The sequence below is a fragment of the Macaca nemestrina genome, chromosome 8 (assembly GCF_043159975.1).
Source record: "Macaca nemestrina isolate mMacNem1 chromosome 8, mMacNem.hap1, whole genome shotgun sequence".
Classification (NCBI taxonomy): Eukaryota; Metazoa; Chordata; class Mammalia; order Primates; family Cercopithecidae; genus Macaca; species Macaca nemestrina.
In genome coordinates, this window is record NC_092132.1 from 44,701,247 (window position 1) to 44,721,444 (window position 20,198).

Here is a 20,198-nt window from a genome sequence, read left to right on the forward strand (position 1 = left end):
CATAGCCAGGCAGACCTGCTTCCTGGATGGGTTCCTCCTGATGCTAAAACGTGGCTTTACCCTGGACAACGTCAGGGGCCTCGTTTTATGTATTCCCTGGGTCTAGCACACAGGAAGTATTTAAGAATGGCTAATGGGCCAAACTTGGTGGCTCCCACCTGTAATCCTAGTACTCTGGGAGGCCAAGGTGGGTGGATTGCCTGAGTTTAGGAGTCCCAGACCAGCCGGAGCAACATGGTGAAACCCCGGCTCTACTAAAAATACAAAAATTAGTTGGGCATGGTGGCATGCACCTGTCGTCCCAGCTACTCAGGAGTCTGAGGCAGGGGAATCACTTGAACCCGGGAGGCAGAGGGAGGTTGCAGTGAACCAAGATTGCACCACGACACTTCAGCCTGGACGACAGAGTCAGAATCTGTCTTTAAAAAAAAAAAAAAGAATAGCTAATGAACTAAACTGAAGTGCATATTTTATATGTGTTTGGAATCAGTTCATTTATTCCATTCCTTAGCTCTCTATGATTCAGCAATATTCAAATTCTCCTCTCTCTCACACCATTTCTTTCTTTCTTCTTTCATGGGGGGAGTGGGGGGACAGACTGTCACTCTGTTGACCAGGCTGGAGTGCAGTGGTGTGATCTTGGCTCACTGAAGCCCAACTTCCTAGGCTCAAGCAATCCTCCTGCCTCAGCCTCCCAAGTAGCTGGGACTACAGGTGTGCACCACCATACCCGGCTATTTTTATTTTATTTTATTTTTGCTATGCTGATCAGGCTGGTCTCGAACTCCTGACGTCAAGTGATCCTCCCATCTCAGCCTTCTAAAGTGCTGGGATTACAGGTGTGAGCCACTGCACCTGGCCTCACATCATTTCTTTCAGTTTTCCCCAGGGTTTCTTTTCTCCCTTCCCCATCTCCCTAATTCCAGTGTGCAGAGCTCTCAAACCATCCTGCTGTGCAGAGTCCATGCTTTCCTCTCTAAATTCAGTCCTTCGGAAATGTATTCCATTCACTGTCCCAAGTATCACAACCATGGCCTATCTTCCAGACACAGAATCCACTTGAAGGCCCCAGCACACAGCATTCGGCGTCGCTACCCCACGCTCTCTACCCCATCATTCCTCCTGCCCACCTGCCCCCAATGTTTTAACTTCATTCCTTCTGTGATTGGTCCCACTATTTTCTTTTACTGTGGCTCCTACTCTTACTACTCTTACTGATATCCCTAAGTCTGTCCTCCATCTGTCACTTCTATTCCCTTCTATTCCAGTTGACGCCACGATAACTAAAGTCTTCATTCCTGGTCAACTATGAGTGTCTCCTAACTGTTCTAATCTCAAGTATCTCCTAGCTCTGATCCAAACCGTAGCGCATTGCTCTCAGATTAACTTTCATCAGACACCACTATGGTCATGACAGGGAGGGGTACACTGCAGAACAAACTATAATGCACAGGCACCAAGCCTATCACCAGGGAATTGGCATGCGCCCCTCCCATGGAGTCCACCCACCTACCTTATCCTCAGAGCTTGACTTCTCTCCCTCCCCATTCACTCTAATTTTCCTCCCTTTTCCTCTCAGACTGTCCTCTGGAATTGATAATTTATTGCGTCCGCTATTTTACTCCTAACTTATTCCTGTCATCCCCTTTCTTGGGGGGGAGCGGGGGGACAGACTGTCACTCTGCCGCCCAGGCTGGAGTGCAGTGGCATGATCTTGGCTCACTGCAAGCTCTGCCTCCCAGGTTCATGCCATTCTCTTGCCTCAGCCTCCCGAGTAGCTGGGACTACAGGCGCCCGTCACCACACCCGTCTAATGTTTTGTATTTTTAGTAAAGACGAGGTTTCACCATGTCAGCCAGGATGGTCTCGATCTCCTGACCTCGTGCTCCACCCACCTCGGCCTCCCAAAGTGCTGGGATTACAGGCATGAACCACCGCGCCCGGCCCTATTTTGGAAATTTTAAGAGAAATTACAACTTACTGTATGTATTAGTTTAATGTATTTGTTTAATGAGAATTACTTAAGAATTTGGAAAAGTGTGTTAATCAGAAAATTGATGTATTTGAAAAATAATCAAATTTTTAAATTAATAAGTGCAATTTAAAATGTTTAAAATGATTAACCAAGTGGCTCAGACACGGTTTGATTTTTAAATAGCATAATAAAATTGAAATGTTTAATGTAAAAGCTTGAGATTTTAAATATGAAAGTAGTGAATATTAATTTTTAAAAACCCAAGCAGTGTTGTATGAAAGGAGAGAAAGTTAGCACACCTCTTGACAAGGATGAAAGAGGCCCTCAAGCCTGACAACACACACATAGTTAAGGCATTGCCACATACTTCGTGGCATCTGACTATCTTTAAAAAATAATTTAAAAAAAAGGTAACTTTTTTACCTTTTTTTTTTTTTTGAGACAGGGTCTCACTCTGTCGCCCAAGCTGGAGTGGACCTCGGATCGCTGTAACTTCCACGTCACAGGCTCAAGTGATCCTCCCACCTCAGCCTCCTGAGTAGCTGGGACGGAAGGCACTCACCACCACATCTGGCTTTTTTTTTTTTTTTTTGCGGAAACAGGGTTTCTCCATGTTGCCCAGGCTGGTCTCAAACTCTGAGCTCAAGTGATCCACCTGCCTGGACCTCTCAAAGTGCTGGGATTACAGGCGTGAGCCACTATGCCCAGCCCCAAGTAACTTTTTTTTTCTGATGGAGTCTCGCTCTGTCGCCCAGGCTGGAGTGTAATGGCGCGATCTCGGCTCACTGCAACCTCCTCCTCCCGGGTTCAAAGTGATTCTCCTGCCTCAGACTCCTGAGCTGCTGGGATTACGCTACCATGCTCAGCTAATTTTTTGTATTTTTAGTAGAGATGGGGTTTCACCATGTTGGCCAGGCTGGTCTTGAACTCCTGACCTCAAGGGATCTGCCCACTTCAGCCTCCTAAAGTATTAGGATTACAGGCACGAACCACAACTGGCCCCTAAGTAACTTCTAAATAATCATTTCAGGGTGAAAAGTCCTAATGAGTTTTTAAAAAGCCTTTTATCTTTCTTTTTTATGCTACCATAGAGAAAGTTCACTAGGAAATGTCTGAATCTATAAATGTAAATTCTTTGTAATAGTAAATGTACAAGAAAAGTGCATTTGAGTTGGGTGAATAGGCAGCAAGTGTGCAGAGTTGGGAAAGCGAGCCAGAGGCTAATCAGAATGACACAACACAAGCTCTGACTTCTTACCTTCTCTCCAGACTTGTTTCTCCAGTTGCCTACAGACCTGCAATTGAACAACCTTGCTTCATCTTCAACTTTGCATTTCAAAAACTTAGCTCATCACTTCCTCATCCCCATCTCTCTATTCTTGGCCTCAGCCAAAAGGCTTCCTGTCATAAATAATGTGTTTATTACACCATAATCAGCCCAGCACAACAGGCTGGTCGCCTTGCAGTCATTTTTTCACTCTTTCCTCTCCTTCTCTTTTACTCTAAATCCATCAGTCAGTCCTGATGAGCCTTTCACGCTGGGCCCACTTTGCTCCAATATCCTCAGTCACCACCATCAGCTTCGGCCACGTTACCTCATGCCACGATTACTGCCGCAGCCTTCTGTCAATTTCTCCTGCTGCAGTTCATTCCACACAGAGCTCCCACAAGAGCCATCAAACTTTGTTTTCATCTCTAATTTTTATTTGCATAAGCTTTTATGGATTCCCCAATGTCTGTCAAATAAAACCCAAGCTCCCTTTGCTATCCAAACGTTTTTACCAATAGGGGTACTCTTAATCTTCATCTTTTGTTATTCCTTGATGGGACCCCTCTGTTTAGTGAAGCTAATTTGCTGGTCCCGTTCTCCAATGGCGTTGTGCCTACACACACATCTTTGCACAGGCCATTTCCTCTGTCCGGAAAACTCTGACCCCTCTTGATTTCCACCCCTCAACTCTGGTTTCTTCCTCTCCTTCCAAACCTTGTTAAACACTCACCTCTTCTGACGCTTTATAATAGATCTCATTTGGCTATAAACAATTCACAATCTCCTTGGCATCAGTACACATTTCTGTAATTAATTTCCACGTGTTTATATTATTCTGTAACAATGTCTTTGGTTTTACATGTGTATTATTTCCTTAAAAGAATATATAAAGTTTTTGGTTGGGCACGGTGGCTCGTGCCTGTAATCCCAGCATTTGGGGAGGCCAAGGCAGGTGGATTCCTGGAGGCTAGGAGTTTGAGACCAGCCTGGCTAACATGGTGAAACTCCATCTCTACTAAAAATACAAAAGTGCCTGTAGTCCCAGTTACTCTGGTGGCTGAGGCATGAGGATTGCTTGAGCCCAGGAGGCAGAGGTTGCAGTGAGCCGAGATCATGCCATTGCACTCCAGCCTGCACGACAGAGCAAGACTCTGTCTCAAAGAGAAGAGAGAGAGAGAAAAAAAAAAGGGCTATATAAAGTTTTTAGAGAAGAGTTTTACCAGAAAAATTCAATCCCTCCTAAGTTGCAGTAACCTCACCAGTAAAATGGCCACAAAATGCTTTACAGAGTAGGGGGCTTGGGAAGATCAAATAAATTGGCATCAATAGAAACTTTGCAGATTGGGCACAGTGGCTCACACCTGTAATCCCAGAATTTTGAGAGGCTGAGGTAGAAGGATCACTTGAGGCCAGGAGTTTGAGATCGGTCTGGGCAACTCAGGTCTCCAAAAAGAAAAATAAAAATGTTTTACAAACTTTAAAGCACCAACAAATGCACATTCCCTTTGTTTTCTTTTCTTTTCTTTTCTTTTTTTTTTTTTTGAGACAGGGTCTTGCTCTGTCACCCAGGTCAGGGTGCAGTGGAATGATCTCGGCCCACTGCAGCCTCAACCTCTCGTGCTCAAGCGATCCTCCAACCTCAGCCTCCTGAGGAGTTGGAACTACAGGCTCATGTCACCATGCCCAGCTAATTTTGTCTATTTTTTGTAGAGACGAGGTCTCACTATGTTGCCCAGACTGGTCTCCAACTCCTGGACTCTAGTGATCCTCCTGCCTCAGCCTCCCAAAGTGCTGGGATTCCAGTGTGAGCTACCATGTATTTTTTGGTAATGACAAGGTAAGCACTTGACTAATAAATTTTGACTAAGAGACAGATACGTGTCAACTTAGTGATTCAACAAGATTATAAGATGAAGAGCATACATTATGGCATAAGCAGCATCACTTCATAAACTGCAATCACAGCAGAGCAAGCAGCCTAGTGATTCAAACACACTGAATGTCTATGACTTACAAAACAAGTTAATGGGACTCCAGATAGAGGCTAATGAATCAAAAACCTCACATAAATCACTGTTTCTATGAAAGTAATTCATTATATTTATTCAATTATGAGGGACTATTTGAAAAGCATAACATTTGTCCAAATTCCCCCAAGTTCTGATCCTATATTTGAAAGGCATTCAAATTTGCTTATTCAACCTTTTTTGCTTTAGCAAATATTAGCTGTATACCAACTATATACCAAGCTCTATTTTAGGCCCTGGAGACATACCAGTGAAGACAGTTCAAGTTCATGTTCTCAGGGATCTTATATTTCAATCAGATAAGTAGCATTAAATAAACAAAATAATTACAGATTATAGTTAAGTGCTATGAAGAAAGCAGAATGGGGACTGGGTGGGAAGGACTATGGATGGCATATTTAGGGAAGACATCAATGAGGGTGCCTTTTTTGTAGAGACAGGGTCTCACTCTGTCATCCAGGCTGGAATACAGTGGCATGCATGATGAAGGCTCACTGCAGTCTCAAATTCCCAAGCTCAAGTGATCCTCCTGCCTCAGTCCCCCAAGTAGGTGGGACTACAGGCATGTGCCACCACACCCAGCTAACTTTTTTAAATTTTTAAGAAATTTTTTTAATTTTTTGAGATGGAGTCTCACTCTGTCACCCAGGCTGGAATGCAGTGGTGCGATCTCGGCTCACTGCAACCTCCACCTCCTGGGCTCAAGTGAGCCTCCCACCTCAGCCTCTGAGTAGCTGGGACTACAGGTGTGTGCCACTACACTCAGCTAATTTTAGTATTCTTTTAGTACAGATGGGGTTTCACCATGTTGGCCAGGTAGGTCTCAAACTCCTGGCCTCAAGTGATGTGACCATCTTGGCTAGAATTACAGGTGTGAGCCATTGTGCCCAGCCTAATTTTTCCAAATTTTAGTAAGGACGAGGTCTCGCTATATTGCCCAGGTGGGTCTCAAAGTCCTGGGCTGAAGCAATCCTCCCTCCTTGGTCTCCCAGAGTGCTGGGACTACAGGTATGAGCCACCATGCCAGCCAGGATGGAGGATGAAGTAGAGAGGCACAGGAGCCCAGGAGGGAGCGTGCCAGCTGAGAGAAGAGTGAGTGCAAGGGCCCTAGGGCAGCAAAGAGTTGGCTGTGCTAAGAGGTCTATGTGGCTGGAGCCTCCTGATTAAGAAGTCTGGAGCCAGATCACACAAAGTTTGGTGAGCCTTAGGGAGGAGTTTGGATGTTACTCTTTGTGCAATGGAAAACCACTAAAGGAAATTACATAGTATTGAAATTTAAATTGTGTTATTTTTTAAACAGTCATATTTATTATTATATCTTGGGTCACTTCACAAAACTTAACTAGATTTTGTTCAAAATACAAGTTTTTTTTTTTTCTTTTTTTTTTTTTGGAGACCAGCTCTGTTGCCCAGGCTGGAGTACGGCAGTGCAATCTCTGCTCACTGCAATCTCCACCTCCTGAGTTCAAGTGATTCTCCTGCACCAGCCTCCTGGGATTACAGGCATTGCCACCAGGCCCGGCTAATTTTTGTGTTTTTAGTAGAGATGGGGTTTCGCCATGTTGGTCAGGGTGGTCTTGAACTCCTGACCTCACGTGATCTGCCCGCCTTATTCTCCCAAAGTGCTGGGACTGTAGATGTGAGCCACCATGCCCAGTCCCCAAAACACAAGTTTTGAAAAGAAAAAGGACAAGGTATTTTGAAATGCGAGCTTCTGCATATGGGCAGGGTGCACTAAGGAGCGGCTGTCATAGGCTCTACTTGCTGTTATTATCACCTGTATTATGAAATTATGATTTTTTGAAATTATTTTTGGAGAGACAGGGTCTCACTACATTGTCCAGGCTGGTCTCAAACTTCTAGCTTCAAGTCATCCTCCTGCCTTGGCCTCCCAAAGTGTTGGGATTATAGGAGTGAGCTACTGTGCCCGGTCAAAATTAGGATTTTTAACATTTCAAATGCAAGCTATCTCGTTGACTGTCAAAATGGCAGACAAGCCACCTTCAGGTATCTTTTAAAACAGATTCTTAAGACTACACAGTCATAGGAAGGAGACAGTTGATGAACTGATATAAAGTAACCCTTAAAATATGTTAAGAGGAATTAAAAATGCCTTGTGGATAACAATGATGTGCTAACATTACTTGTAAATGCATAAAGTATCTCTGGGATATATAAGAAACTGATAACATCGGTCACACCTGTGCTGAAGAGACCTGGGTTGCTGAGGGATAGGATGGGAGAGAATTCTTACTATACATCTTTCTGTTGTTTTAGTGTTTTGAAACAATATGAATTTACCTATTCAAACAATAAATTTAAATTGTAAATTTTTTCAGTATAGATCCTTATCTGAAAGAAAATGGACAATGTTCCAGAATTGATGAGAAGAAATTTGCATCACTGGGTAAACCATCTATTTTTTTGTTTTTATGTTTTCTTTTTCTTTTGTTTTTTTCTCAAGAGGCCACACTGAGGAAAAACCATCTAATTTGAAGGAAGTTTAATAGAACAGTGCAGTGGCTCAGGCATATAATCCCAGAGCTTTAGGGGCATCTCTTGAGGCCAAGTGTTCTAGAGTAGCCTGGGCAACATAGCAAGACCTCCTATCTCTACAAATCAATTTTAAAATTAGCTGGGCATCGTGGCACAAGCCTGTAGTCCCAGCTACTTGGGAGGCTGAGGTGGGAGGATTGCTGGAGCCAGGAGTTCGAGGCTGCAGTGAGCTATTATCACACCACTGCACTCCAGCCTGGACAACAGAGTGAGATCCTGTCTCTAAAAAAAATTAAAAGTGGCTTAAAATCTAGACGTATACTATCCAATACATTAGTCATTAGCCACATGTGTCTATTTTACTTTAAATCTAAATTAAATGAAATTAAACTAAAAATTCAGTTTCTTGGTCACAGTAGCTACATTTCAGTGTTCAGTAACCATTAGCTACATGTGACTAATGGCTACCATATTGGTCAGCCCAGATATACAATATTTTCATCATCATGGAAAGTTCTATTGAACAGCCTGCTATATACTTAAACAAAATGCCACCAGGGTTACAAACTACCTCTTAAAATTTATTTGACAGGCAGCACAGTGGCTCACACCTGTAATCCCAGCACTTTGGGAGGCTGAGGCAGGTGGATCAACTGAGGTCAGGAGTTCCAGACCAGCCTGGCCAACATAGTGAAACCTAGTCTCTTCTGAAAGTACAAAAATTAGCCAGGTGTGGTGGCATGCACCTGTAATTCCAGCTACTCAGGAGCCTGAGGCAGGAGAATCACTTGAACCCAGGAGGTAAGGGTTACAGTGAGTCACTGCACTCCAGCCTGCGTGACAGAGCAAGACTCCATCTCAGAATAAATACATAAATAAAACAAAACTTAGTTAACCGAAACAAATTCGAATATATTCCAACACCAATTTTCCTGAGATGCTTCACTAAAATGACATTTTGAGGTGTAATCAAAACCCTCAGTACTCAATTTCAAAGGCAGCCAGGTATACCCTGGGAAGGTGCCTACATACACAAATAATTTCATCACTACAAAAAAGCAGTTTGCACTAGTAGACACAGGTAGTTATGGCCTAAGAGTTAAAGAACTATTTTTCTCAATGTAAACTTAAAACTAACATACTTGTTATTTACTGAATTTGGTATTCTGCACTGATTCAATAAATGAGTCAGTAGTGCTAACATGATAACAGGGTAAATAATGAGATTGATTATATTCAATTTCTTTAGTACAATTCATCGACTTTTCTCATTTTTGCTATCATTATGAATTCATCACCTCCCTACTTAAAGCATTTCAACTAACTATAGCCATCATTTTCCTTTTGATACACAGTTTAACAGAATTTAGTCAATGGGTGTCCCATTAAACTGGCTTCCGTATTCTTCCATTATTTTCAACACTGTTATTTTTATTTGTATATTTATTTATTTATTTATTTGAGATGGAGTCTCGCTCTGTCACCCAGGCTGGAGTGCAGTGGCATGATCTTGGCTCACTGCAATCTCCACTTCCTGGGTTCAAGTGATCCTCCACCTCAGCTTCCTGAGTAGCTGGGACTACAGGCACACACCATCACACCTAGCTAATTTTTGTATTTTTAGTAGGACAGTGTTTTGCCATGTTGGCTAGTCTGAACTTGAACTCCTGACCTCAAATGATCCTCCTGCCTCAGCCTGGGATTGGGATTACAGGCGTGCTGTAAAATGCTGGGATTACAGGCGTGAGCCACCATACCAGGCCCCAACACCATTACTTTCAGAAAGTACTTGCTTTCTGGCCCAAACAAAAGGTTCCAAGACTCACCTGTGCTTCCCTAGACCCAGACATGGAATCAGCCATTTTTCTGAGGTATGTTGGTTCTTTTAAGTGAAAAATGGTTTTAGACCTTAAAATTTAGCCAGCAGGAGTGCATATGATCAGGCTCACATTGGTGGTGTAATATTGCTCCTTGACAATTTCATTGAACAAAGTTAGAAAAGACATATTCTATTCAATGTTATTAGTTTGTATTAATATTTTCACCTTAGTTCTTACGTTACTGCATGTCTACTCCAATTTTTTATTCTTCTTCCAAGTTATAATTGTAATTCTCTTTCTTTATAATTCAATGAAACATGAATTATCACTCTAAATAAAAATGTTAAATTCTTAACAAAGTTAGCATAATCCCTTCTTTTATTTGGCAATATAAAAAAGCATGAAATAGTAATGCAATTATTAACACTAACAGTAAAATACTGAATAACGTTCAAATTATTTGCTTTTCTCTTATAATGTATCTCACTAAGGATGACCAAACCAATGATTTTGTCCCTCACAAGAAGTCTCCATTTTGTTTGCTTACTGAATACTTCACGAATGTGCGGTTCCATCCTCTTAGTTCACATGAGAGCATTGGCAGGCAAACAACTGACACCTCTGAGTTCTTAGACGGGAATGGCTTTCAGCGTCTCAATTTTCCTCTTCAGAGGCTAGGACTTTTTAAAAATGCAAATTATCTTATCAATAGTTAAATGGCAGATAGGCTACCTTCACATTATCTTTTAAAAATAGATTTTTATATGGAAGGAAATGAACAATGTTCCAAAATTATTCATGACAAGGAAATGGTATAATGTAGGTAACTTGAGGTAATTCTAATTAACAGTAGGTTATCATTCAGACAATACAACTATAGATTTGCAAGACAGAGACACACTGGACAGGTACCTACACACAACATTCTGTCATGACAATCATTCGACACACACTTGTCAGGACATAGGCCATTACCACCATTCAGCGTAAACATATTTTCTTGCTCAGCCTGTGAAGGAGCCAAAAGAAAGATTACTAGAAGGAAGTTATTCATACCTGGTTGGCTTCCTAGAAGAGAAAACAAACCAATGAACCATAGTTACAGGAGCTGTCCCATAATTAGTAATACAAAGCTGGAACTGATTTTGTCATTTAATCTGATAGGTAGGTCATTTATGACTCACAAGAGCTGCCTGGCACCTCTGTCATGGCCTATCCCAGAGAAGGCAGTGCTACCACTCAGCACACTGCTAGTGAGCCTGGACCTGTGTCTGGCTGTGAGCCGACCTTATTTGGGCCTCACTTGGCTCCCCTGAGCTGTTGTTTTAAGCAATAGGGCTCCTTAAGTGGTGACTATTATCATTTTTTTTATTTTTCATTTTATTTTATTTTATTTTTTCTGAGACAGTTTCACTCTTTTGCCCAGGCTGGAGTGCAGTGGCATGATCTCGGCTCACTGCAACCTCCGCCTTCCGGTTTCAAGCAATTCTCCTGCCTCAGCCTCCTGAGTAGCTGGGATTACAGGTGCCCGCCACTGTGCCCGGCTAATTTTTGTATTTTTAGTAGAGATGGGGTTTCACTATGATGGCCAGGCTTGTCTCCAACTACTGACCTCAAGTGATCCACCCACCTTGGCCTCTCAAAGTGTTGGGATTACAGGCGTGAGTCACTGCTCCCGGCTTTATTTTTTATTTGGAGACAGGGTCTCACTGCGTCTCCCAGGCTGGAGTGCAGTGGTGTGATCATGGCTCACTGCAACCTCCACCTCCTGAGCTCAAGCAACCCTCCCACTTCAGCCTCCCAAGTAGCTGGGACTACAGGTGTGCACCACCACACCTGGCTAATTTTTGTATTTTTTGTAGAGATGGGGTTTCACTATGTTGCCCAGGACAGTTTGGAACTTCTGGGCTCAAGCAATCCACCCACCTCAGCCTCCCAAAGTGCTGGGATTATAGGTGTGAGCAACAGTTGCCCAACTCCAGCTCTTTTAAAAAGCCCAGATAAAATCACTGATATTTGAGATATGTTGCCTAAAGGGTGCACCACCATCAGTTTCTGTAGATTTCGTAAGCTTTATGTTAAATTTAGTTCTCAACAGGAATGCCACTAGTACATTACAATTTGCCATTATTTATTTTTCTTCGGAGATAGAGTCTCGTTGTGTTGCCCAGGCTGGAGTGCAATGGTGTGATCTCGGCTCACTGCAACCTCTGCCTCCCAGGTTCAAACGATTTTCGTGCCTCAGCCTCCCAAGTAGGTGGGACTACAGGCGAGAATCACCATGCCTGGCTAATTTTTGTATTTTTATTAGAGACAGGGTTTCACCATGTTAGCGAAGCTGGTGATATGCCATTACTAGGAGTTGACAAAAGAGGCTGGGCATGGTGGCTCATGCCTGTAATCCCAACACTTTGGGAGGCTGAGGAGGGTAGATTGCTTGAGCCCAGGAGTTTGAGACCAGTCAGAGCAACATAACAAAACCCTGTCTCTACAAAACATAAAAAATTAGCTGGGCATGGTGGCACTCACCTGTAATCTCAGCTATTCAGAAAGCTGAGTTGGGAGGATCACTTGAGTCTGGGAGGTGGAGGCTGCAGTGAGCCAAGATCGTGCCACTGCATTTCCAGCCTGGGCAATAGAGTGAGATCCTGTCTGGAAAGGAAAGGAGAGGAAAAAAGAGGAAAGGAAAGGAAAGGAAAGGGGAGAGAGAAAAAGGAAAGAGTTGACAAAAAAATTGTTCTTGCATTAAAAACAGTCACTTGAATGTGGCTTTTGTTTCAGAAAAAATAGAATATAAAAACAAAAATCACTATTTAAGACAACTGCCCTAGACAATTTCTCTAGAAAGTAAGCTCCATAAGGGCAGACACTTTAGTGGTTTTAATGTTTTATAACAACATTTATAACAACACATGCTGTAGGCCTAAAAAGCATTTGATCTGTAGTGAATGAATAATTGATTTACATAATTCAATGTCTTTAAAGAGCTACACAGTAAGTTCTTTAGAAGATTTACTATAGGAAAAAAAATTAGTCTTCCTGAATAAAACTGTTGTGCTGCTTTTCATTAGACAGTTAGGAACTTATTTCTTTGACTTCCAGGAAGATGAAAGTGAGGCTATTCCAAGAATATCTCAGCTGGTCTTCCTTTGGCTCTCATCTTTCCAATCCAGTACTTTTACACCACCGCTAGAATTACCTTTTGGAAAAAACCTGAAAGCCAAAAGTTTAGATCCTGTGTTCCCTTTTCATTCAAGCCCTAATCTATTGTTTATCGTACTTGCCCCCTCTCCCGCCTGCCTTTACGCCCTCCTATTCACCGTTTCAGCCAAGGGTTCATCATCCCTTCAACACATGCTGCTTATTTCCACCTCCACCACATTCCTGAGGTTATTTCTTCCACCTTACAATGCCCTTTCCTCACTCCAAATGCTGGTCTGCCCCCCGTCATTCCCACATCAAAGGCATCCTTTGAAATTTGCACTGCCTGTGTTTGAATCAAAGTTGTTCTACTACTGAAGCCTCAGTTTCCTCATTGGCAATACTGTAGTTTCCTGCCTGTTAGGATTCTGTGAGGAGGCAATAAAATTATCCAGGTTCAGCCAGGAGCAGTGGCTCATGCCTGTAATCCCAGCACTTTGGGAGGCTGAGGCGGGCAGATTACCCGAAGTCATGAGTTTGAGACCAACCTGGTCAATATGGTGAAACCCCAGCTCTACTAAAAATACAAAAAAAGTAGCTGGGCATGGTGGCGGGCGCCTGTAATACCAGCTACTCGGAAGGCTGAGGCAGAAGAATCGCTTGAACCCAGGAGGCAGGGGTTGCAGTGAGCTGAGATTGTGCCATTGCACTCCAGCCTGGGCAACAAGAGCGAGACTCTGTTTCAAAAAAAAAAAAAAGAAAATTATCCAGGTTCAATAAATATCCATGCTCCATTAATATTAGCTGTTAATAAAATTAAAATTTCTTCTATTTATCTGAAAAGTATTTTTGTCATTCTTTATATCTTCTTGTTGTTTGTTTAGAGACAGGGTCTCGCTCTGTCACCCAGGCTGGAGTGTAGTGGTGCAATCATAGCTCACCGCAGCCTCAACCTCCCTGGCTCAAGTGATCCTCTTGCCTCAGTCTCCCAGTAGGGGGGACCACAAATGCACACCACCACACCTGGCTTTGTTTTGTTTTGTTTTAACTTTGTAGAGATGAGGTCTCACTGTGCTACCCAGACTGGTCTTGAACTCCTGGCCTCAAGCAATTGTGCCACCTCGGCCTCCCAAAGTGCTGGGTTTACAGGTATGAGCCAGCCACCATGCCTGGCCAAATATTTTATATCTTTTTTTTTTTGAAATGGAGTCTAGCTTTGTTACCCAGGCTGGAGCACAGTGGCATGATCTCAGCTCACTGCAACTTTCACCTCCCAGGTTCAAGCAATTCTCCTGCCTCAGCCTCCCAAGTAGCTGGGATTACAGGTATGCACCACCACGCCCAACTAAGTTTTGTATTTTTAGTAGAGATGGGGTTTTACCATGCTGGCCAGGCTGGTCTCGAACTCCTGACCTCAAGTGATGGGCCCGCCTTGGCCTCCCAAAGTACTGGAATTACAGGCATGAGTGACCATGCCCAGCCCCAAATACTTTACATCTTAACCTATGTTCTTAAAGTATTTGTGCCTTAAGAACAGTGATCCTAGAATATGACCCATCACAAGAATATTCTCACTTTGACCCCTCTTGTTAGTTTTTTTGTTATGCATCTAATATTTAATATTGTCTCAATGGGGTCATTGCATTTTTCTGTTCTCTAAATTAGTTCAGGACAGTAACAGTTGTATCTCTTTCATGTGTCTGCATGTGTATGTTTGTTTTATTTTTTTTTGTCCCCCCCCCCCATGTATGTCTCTGTTTAATACTTCTGTCATATATTTGACCTCGGTATCTACCAAATCAATTGATGTGTGTTAATAGAGAGATATGAGGTACTCAATAAGTGGTAGCACCGTATATTATGCTATTTAAGTTTACATATAGGCCAGGCGTGGTGGCTCACGCTGTAAACCCAGCACTTTTGAAGGCTGAGGCTGGTGGATCACCTGAGGTCAGGAGTTCAAGACCAGTCTGCAACATGTTACAAAAATGAGCCAGGCTTGGTGGTACGTGCCTGTAATCCCAGCTACTTGGGAGGGTAAAGCAGGAGAATCACTTGAACCTGGGAGGCGGAGGTTGCAGTGAGCAGAGACCGTGCCACTGCACTTCAGCCTGGGGGACGGAGCAAAACTCTGTCTCAAAAAAAAAAAAAAGTTTACATATAATATTTTACTCAAGTCTTACAAGAATCCTATTAGGTAGGTAATAGTATCCTTGTTTTATTTTGTTTTTGTTTTTGTTTTTGTTTCTGAGATGGAGTCTTACTCTGTCCCAGGCTGGAGTGCAGTGGTGTGATCTCGGCTCACTGCAACCTCCACCTTCTGGGTTCAAGCGATTCTCATGCTTCAGCCTTCTGAGTAGCTGGGATTACAGGAGCATATCACCACACTTGGCTAATTTTATGTATTTTTAGTAGAGACACGGTTTCACCATGTTGGCCAGGCTGGTCTCGAACTCCTGACAAAGTGCTGGGATTACAGGCGTGAGCTGCCACTCCTGGCCATAGTATCCCTGTTAGATTAAATGATTATTATAACAACTACACTGGTTTAACATAGATGGCTATGCCATTAGAAAAGCACCTTGTAAGAAACCCTAGTATTTTGAGATTTCTCTTATTCTCTTCTACAACAAAATCATTAACCACATTTTTTCCCAATATTGTTTCTGTGTTTATGACTCTGTGTTTATGACCCTTGACTTTATGACCCTTGATCCTGCCGCAGCATGTTACCTCTAAACTCCAGGAGCTGTTTCAGGGAGTGTTTCCTGACATGCTGGCTGGGTTCTCATTTCCTTTTTTTTTTTTTGAGACGGAGTCTCGCTCTGCCGCCCAGGCTGGAGTGCAGTGGCCGGATCTCAGCTCACTGCAAGCTCCGCCTCCCGGGTTCACGCCATTCTCCTGCCTCAGCCTCCCGAGTAGCTGGGACTACAGGCGCCGCCACCTCACCCGGCTAGTTTTTTGTATTTTTTAAAGTAGAGACGGGGTTTCACCGTGTCAGCCAGGATGGTCTTGATCTCCTGACCTCGTGATCCGCCCGTCTCGGCCTCCCAAAGTGCTGGGATTACAGGCTTGAGCCACCGCGCCCGGCCGGGTTCTCATTTCTAGTGCTTAGCTTGGAAGTAGTGGACTTTTGGTACCCAAAGTCAGGCAAGCAAGGACAAGCAAGGACTTCTGGACAAAAGGAGTTTCTGGACCTGCAAAGCTGAGGACGCTGTACGGCGGTGACCCCACTAATGTTCTGAGATCCCCTCTTTGATGTTAGCAGTCTAATTGCCATTTTCTCAGAACTAATGTCAGGTTACAACATCAGACACACAATCTAGAAACAGGACCCCATTTCAAACTCATATAAATTCCTTCCTTCGTTCTTGATTGGTATGAGAAAAACATGTAATGAGTACGGAAGAAAACATAAACTCGAAGTGAGTCTCATTTCAGGAATTCCTCCGATCATGGGCCTGACAATTTGCAAATCTGAGTAGGTGTTATGTTCCTCACCAACCCGGCAAAGCAATTAAGTGGGTAGCTCATCTTCTGAAACACTGCATAGTTTTGATTTTATCACAGACAGCATATAATATTTTTTTTCTATGTCAAGGATCTATAGAAAGTATACCCCTTCAATTGAGAGGGATCTGCTCTATTCACTTATTATCCATTTCAAATATATCTTTCTATATTACCTAAAGCTCTTACAAGGCCAGGCAACTTTAATTTATCTTACATTACACAAGATACTATAAATTACCCTGGATATATTCTGAACATATCCTGGATATAACCTGAAAATTACTTATAAATTGCTAGTGAAGTTCAAGTGAATAAGCTCTCCGGAGAACTTTACAGTTTACTCATTAAATAAAAACAGGTTAATTGAATGACTTTAATGTCATTAGATATTCTTAGGCACCCACAGTGAGATGCTGCACATATAAAGACATTATTCTGTCACACAGCTTGCAATCTAAAATTAGATAAACACAGGCAAGCCAGATAAACATAGACAGCACATTTTTTAAGACAAAAAAAATGATGGGAGATAAAAATGAGAGTAGTGAATCAAAAAGGCAGAAGGAATCAACAAATATTTCATCTTCTGCCTTTTATTCGTAGCCTTAATTACTTCTATCACAAGCAATCAGACTGCTAACATCAAAAAGGGGGTCTCAGAACATTAGTGGGATTACCACTATACAGTGTCCTCAGCTTTGGAGGTCCAGAAACTCCTTTTGTCCAGGAGTCCTTGCTTGTCCCTCCTTGCCTGATTTTGAGTACTAAAAGTCCACTACTTCCAGCACTAGAAATGAGAGCCCAACCTGCATGTCAGGAAGCACTCCCTGAAACAGCTCGTGGAGTTGAGAGGTAACATGCTGCGGCAGGCCAAGGAGTCTGGAGGTGAACACGGCCCTAGGTGCCCACGTGACCATCAGGTTGAGACCTCCCAACTAACCCCCTCCTCATCCTATATGGTCAGTCCATAAGGCCTAGCTGGTCCTCTCCTGAAGGTTTGAAAAGAACCTCTCCTCTTAGGTTTCAAAAGAAAAAATACACCCTCAGTGTGCCAAGCTTCATGGTAGATGATAGGGATGCAGATAAACATGACATAAGCCCTCTTTTGGAGCTTACAACTTATTTTGGGAGACAGCTCATAAACAGACTATTTTGATATAATGTAGTAAATGTAGTGTCGGGGTGTGGGGAGGGCAGGGGAAAAACCGAAGGAGGGGTGCCCAATCCTACCTGGTGGTCAGGGAATGGTTACTGGGGGAGAGGAGGAGGAGTCTGAGAGGCAGAATCAAGAGAGTGTAGTCCACACGCCAAGAGTGTGTGTGACAAAAGAGAGGGAGGAAAACAGTGTCAAACTTTGCAGATGTCCAGTAAAACTGACCTGAAGAAAGTCCACTGGATTCATCAAATAGAAAGGGATCATTGGCAACTGTTGACGGGGCAATTTGAGTGGAGTTGGAAGTCATACAGTAGTGTTGAGGAACTAAGGAGAGATAAAGTAGAAATGAAAAGCTTGGCTATGAAAAAAAAAAGTGAATGAGAGAGGAATATGTCATTAAGAGAAGACTGGTTTGTTTTCTTTTTGATCCGAATTGACCAGTTTCTGATCTGAGCGAAAGGAGCTGGCTGTTGATTGATGGATCAAGGGAACAGGTTCTTGGTTTCACTTCCAGATGCCACTCCTGTTTCCTCCTGGGCTCTGACTCTCTCTCCTATTCTATTAAATAGCAGTTGCCTTTCCTCAGGGATGGACTTTGCTTCTACTTTCCCTTGCACTTACTCAACTGTACCTCCATAAAATATGACAATGACATCTACTAAACCCAAGAGCCACAGCTGCATGGACATCCTAATGACTGACTCCCTTCCCAAACTATGTATTCTCCTACAAAGCACTAATATCCTTTTCTAGTGATGAGAATGCTTCCACTTACCATCCAGGGAATCATTGCCTGTCAAGCTGCCCTGGAAGCCTAACTACTGTTTTTATTTTTATTTTTTGAGTCTCACTCTGTCACCAGGATGGAGTGTAGTGACATGATCCTGGCTCACTGCAACCTCCGCCTCCTGGGTTCAAGCGATTCTCCTGACTGAGGCTCCTGAGTAGCTGGGACTATAGGTGCACGCCACCACGCCCAGCTAATTTTTGTATTTTTAGTAGAGACAGGGTTTCACCATGTTGGCCAGGATGGTCTCGATCTCTTGACCTCGTGATCTGCCCCACTCAGCCTCCCAAAGTGCTGTATTACAGGGATGAGCCACCGTGCCTGGCTACTTTTTGTATTTTTAGTAGAGACGGGGTTTCACCATGTTGGCCAAGCTGGTCTTGAACTCCTGACCTCAAGTGATCCGCATGCCTCAGCCTCCCAAAGTGTTGGAATTACAGGCGTGAGCCACCATGCCCGGTCACATTTTATCTTCTTCCTAATAGGAGCAAAATGGTATTTATGTGGGATTCCATTGGTTTAAATTCTATTTAAATGAGAACAGATAAAAAGTACTTAATTCCACATCTAGCAATACAGTTGGCATCCATTAAAGTTTATTGAATTAAAGAATAAATTGGACAGTCATTTAACTTCTTTGAGACTGTTCCCTTAACAGTAAAATAAAATTATTACTACTTGCTCCACCTCCCACACAAGATTGCTCTCAGGAACAAATGATAGTATGTTTACACAAGTGCTTTAAAAACTGTAAAAGCACTTTACTACTTTCGAGTGGAATTTGTATGTTGATTTAATGTCATTCCTACAGCCGATTTTTATTACTATCAATTCGTTAAATTTAGCATTCCTATTAAAACCCACTACTAATGTGCAGAATTGTTTTATTTATCTATAATGACGTTGTTTTAGACTATTCCTAATTTTGTCTGGTTGCAGGGCTGTGGTGCCATATAGTAGTGATTATGACAAACCCATACTTTCAGGAAAAACATTCATTTTTCTCCACTCCTGGTTTCTATCGCCAAGAAATGTCTGGCAGAAGCAGCACAAATCACTGACTCCAATCTAGCACCTTAAGGTAAGAAGTGATCAAAGACCCCCAACACAGCTATCCCAAATTAAATCCACTTTGACCAACGACAATCTCCAGTGAAGACACGGAGGAGGATCGGGCTGGAAAAGCAGAGGACGAGGAACCCGAGGGGCCCTCCCCTCTCTCTCCCTCCCCCCACCCAACTCCCCGCCGGGAGCTTCGCGGGTTGGCGCCGGGGTCGGGCGCGCAGGACGGTTGCGGGTCCCGGAGCGGGCGGCCACGACCCCCGCAGCCAGTTGGGGTCAGCGAGCGCCGCGGCCGTTGGGGACTCCAGCTCCCAGCAGGCACCGCTTCTGCGGCCGACGCGCGTGGCGGCGGTGCCCGCTGGGACTCGTAGTGCGGTCCGGGTAGGAGAGAGCGGGGAGCCACCCCGGATCCATCTACGCACGTTTCGGAAACCGGGCCCGGAGGGGACCACGCCCGCTCACCCGTGCCCGGCGTCCCTCGGAGCTGGGGCGAGAGAAGCCGGGCCGGCCGCGGCGGGAAGAGACCCCAAGCGGCCGCGCACGTGGGGGGTGGTTAGCGCGTAGGAACCCGGAAGCCCCTTGCACCGCCCACCGCCGCGGTGACGGGTTAACGCTCCTCCTGGTGGAGGCGGGGGAGGGCGGGGCGGAAGGCGGGGCCGCCTCAGCCGACACCCCCGAGGACCGCCCGCGTGCCGCCCTCCCCTCCCCCACGGACGCGACGCAGCGCGAGCTCCGCTTCCCCGGCCGCGGCGCCTGCGCAGAAGCCCCGCCCCTTCGCCCCAGCCCCACCCCCACAACGCAGCCTCCGCCGCCGCCACCTCTCCCTTCCTCTCTGCTCTTTCCTGCTGTTTTCTCTTCCCTCCTCCCCCTGGCCTCCGCGTCTCCTCCTCCTTCGGCGCTGACGCTCGCGTAGGGCCCTGGCGTCAGACGCGCGGGGGCGGGGCGAGTGCG

The 20,198-nt window shown here is 44.2% G+C and overlaps 2 long non-coding RNA genes and 1 other non-coding gene across 5 annotated transcripts in view; 1 reads left to right on the forward strand and 2 right to left on the reverse strand.

Annotated features, from left to right (window-relative positions):
- The window catches only part of LOC105476049 (uncharacterized), a 29,305-nt gene extending 24,949 nt beyond the window's left edge, over positions 1–4,356 (reverse strand). For both annotated transcript variants that reach the window (XR_011606851.1, XR_011606852.1), the window contains exon 1: positions 3,234–4,356. This is a non-coding gene — a long non-coding RNA (uncharacterized lncRNA). The remainder of the gene's footprint in view (positions 1–3,233) is intronic.
- LOC112425644 (U6atac minor spliceosomal RNA) lies at positions 2,243–2,366 on the forward strand. The gene has a single exon (XR_003016763.1). It is a non-coding gene; the product is annotated as a U6atac minor spliceosomal RNA (small nuclear RNA).
- Positions 4,357–9,871: 5,515 nt separating the features above from the next.
- Positions 9,872–19,893, reverse strand: LOC139355795 (uncharacterized). 2 transcript variants are annotated; one of them, XR_011606849.1, is made up of 4 exons: positions 19,710–19,893; positions 18,579–18,663; positions 17,621–17,722; positions 9,872–12,240 (listed from the first exon to the last, which is right to left on the reverse strand). It is a non-coding gene; the product is annotated as an uncharacterized lncRNA (long non-coding RNA). The 2 variants fall into 2 exon arrangements; XR_011606850.1 differs by having other exon boundaries at positions 9,900–10,597.
- Positions 19,894–20,198: the final 305 nt, after the last annotated feature.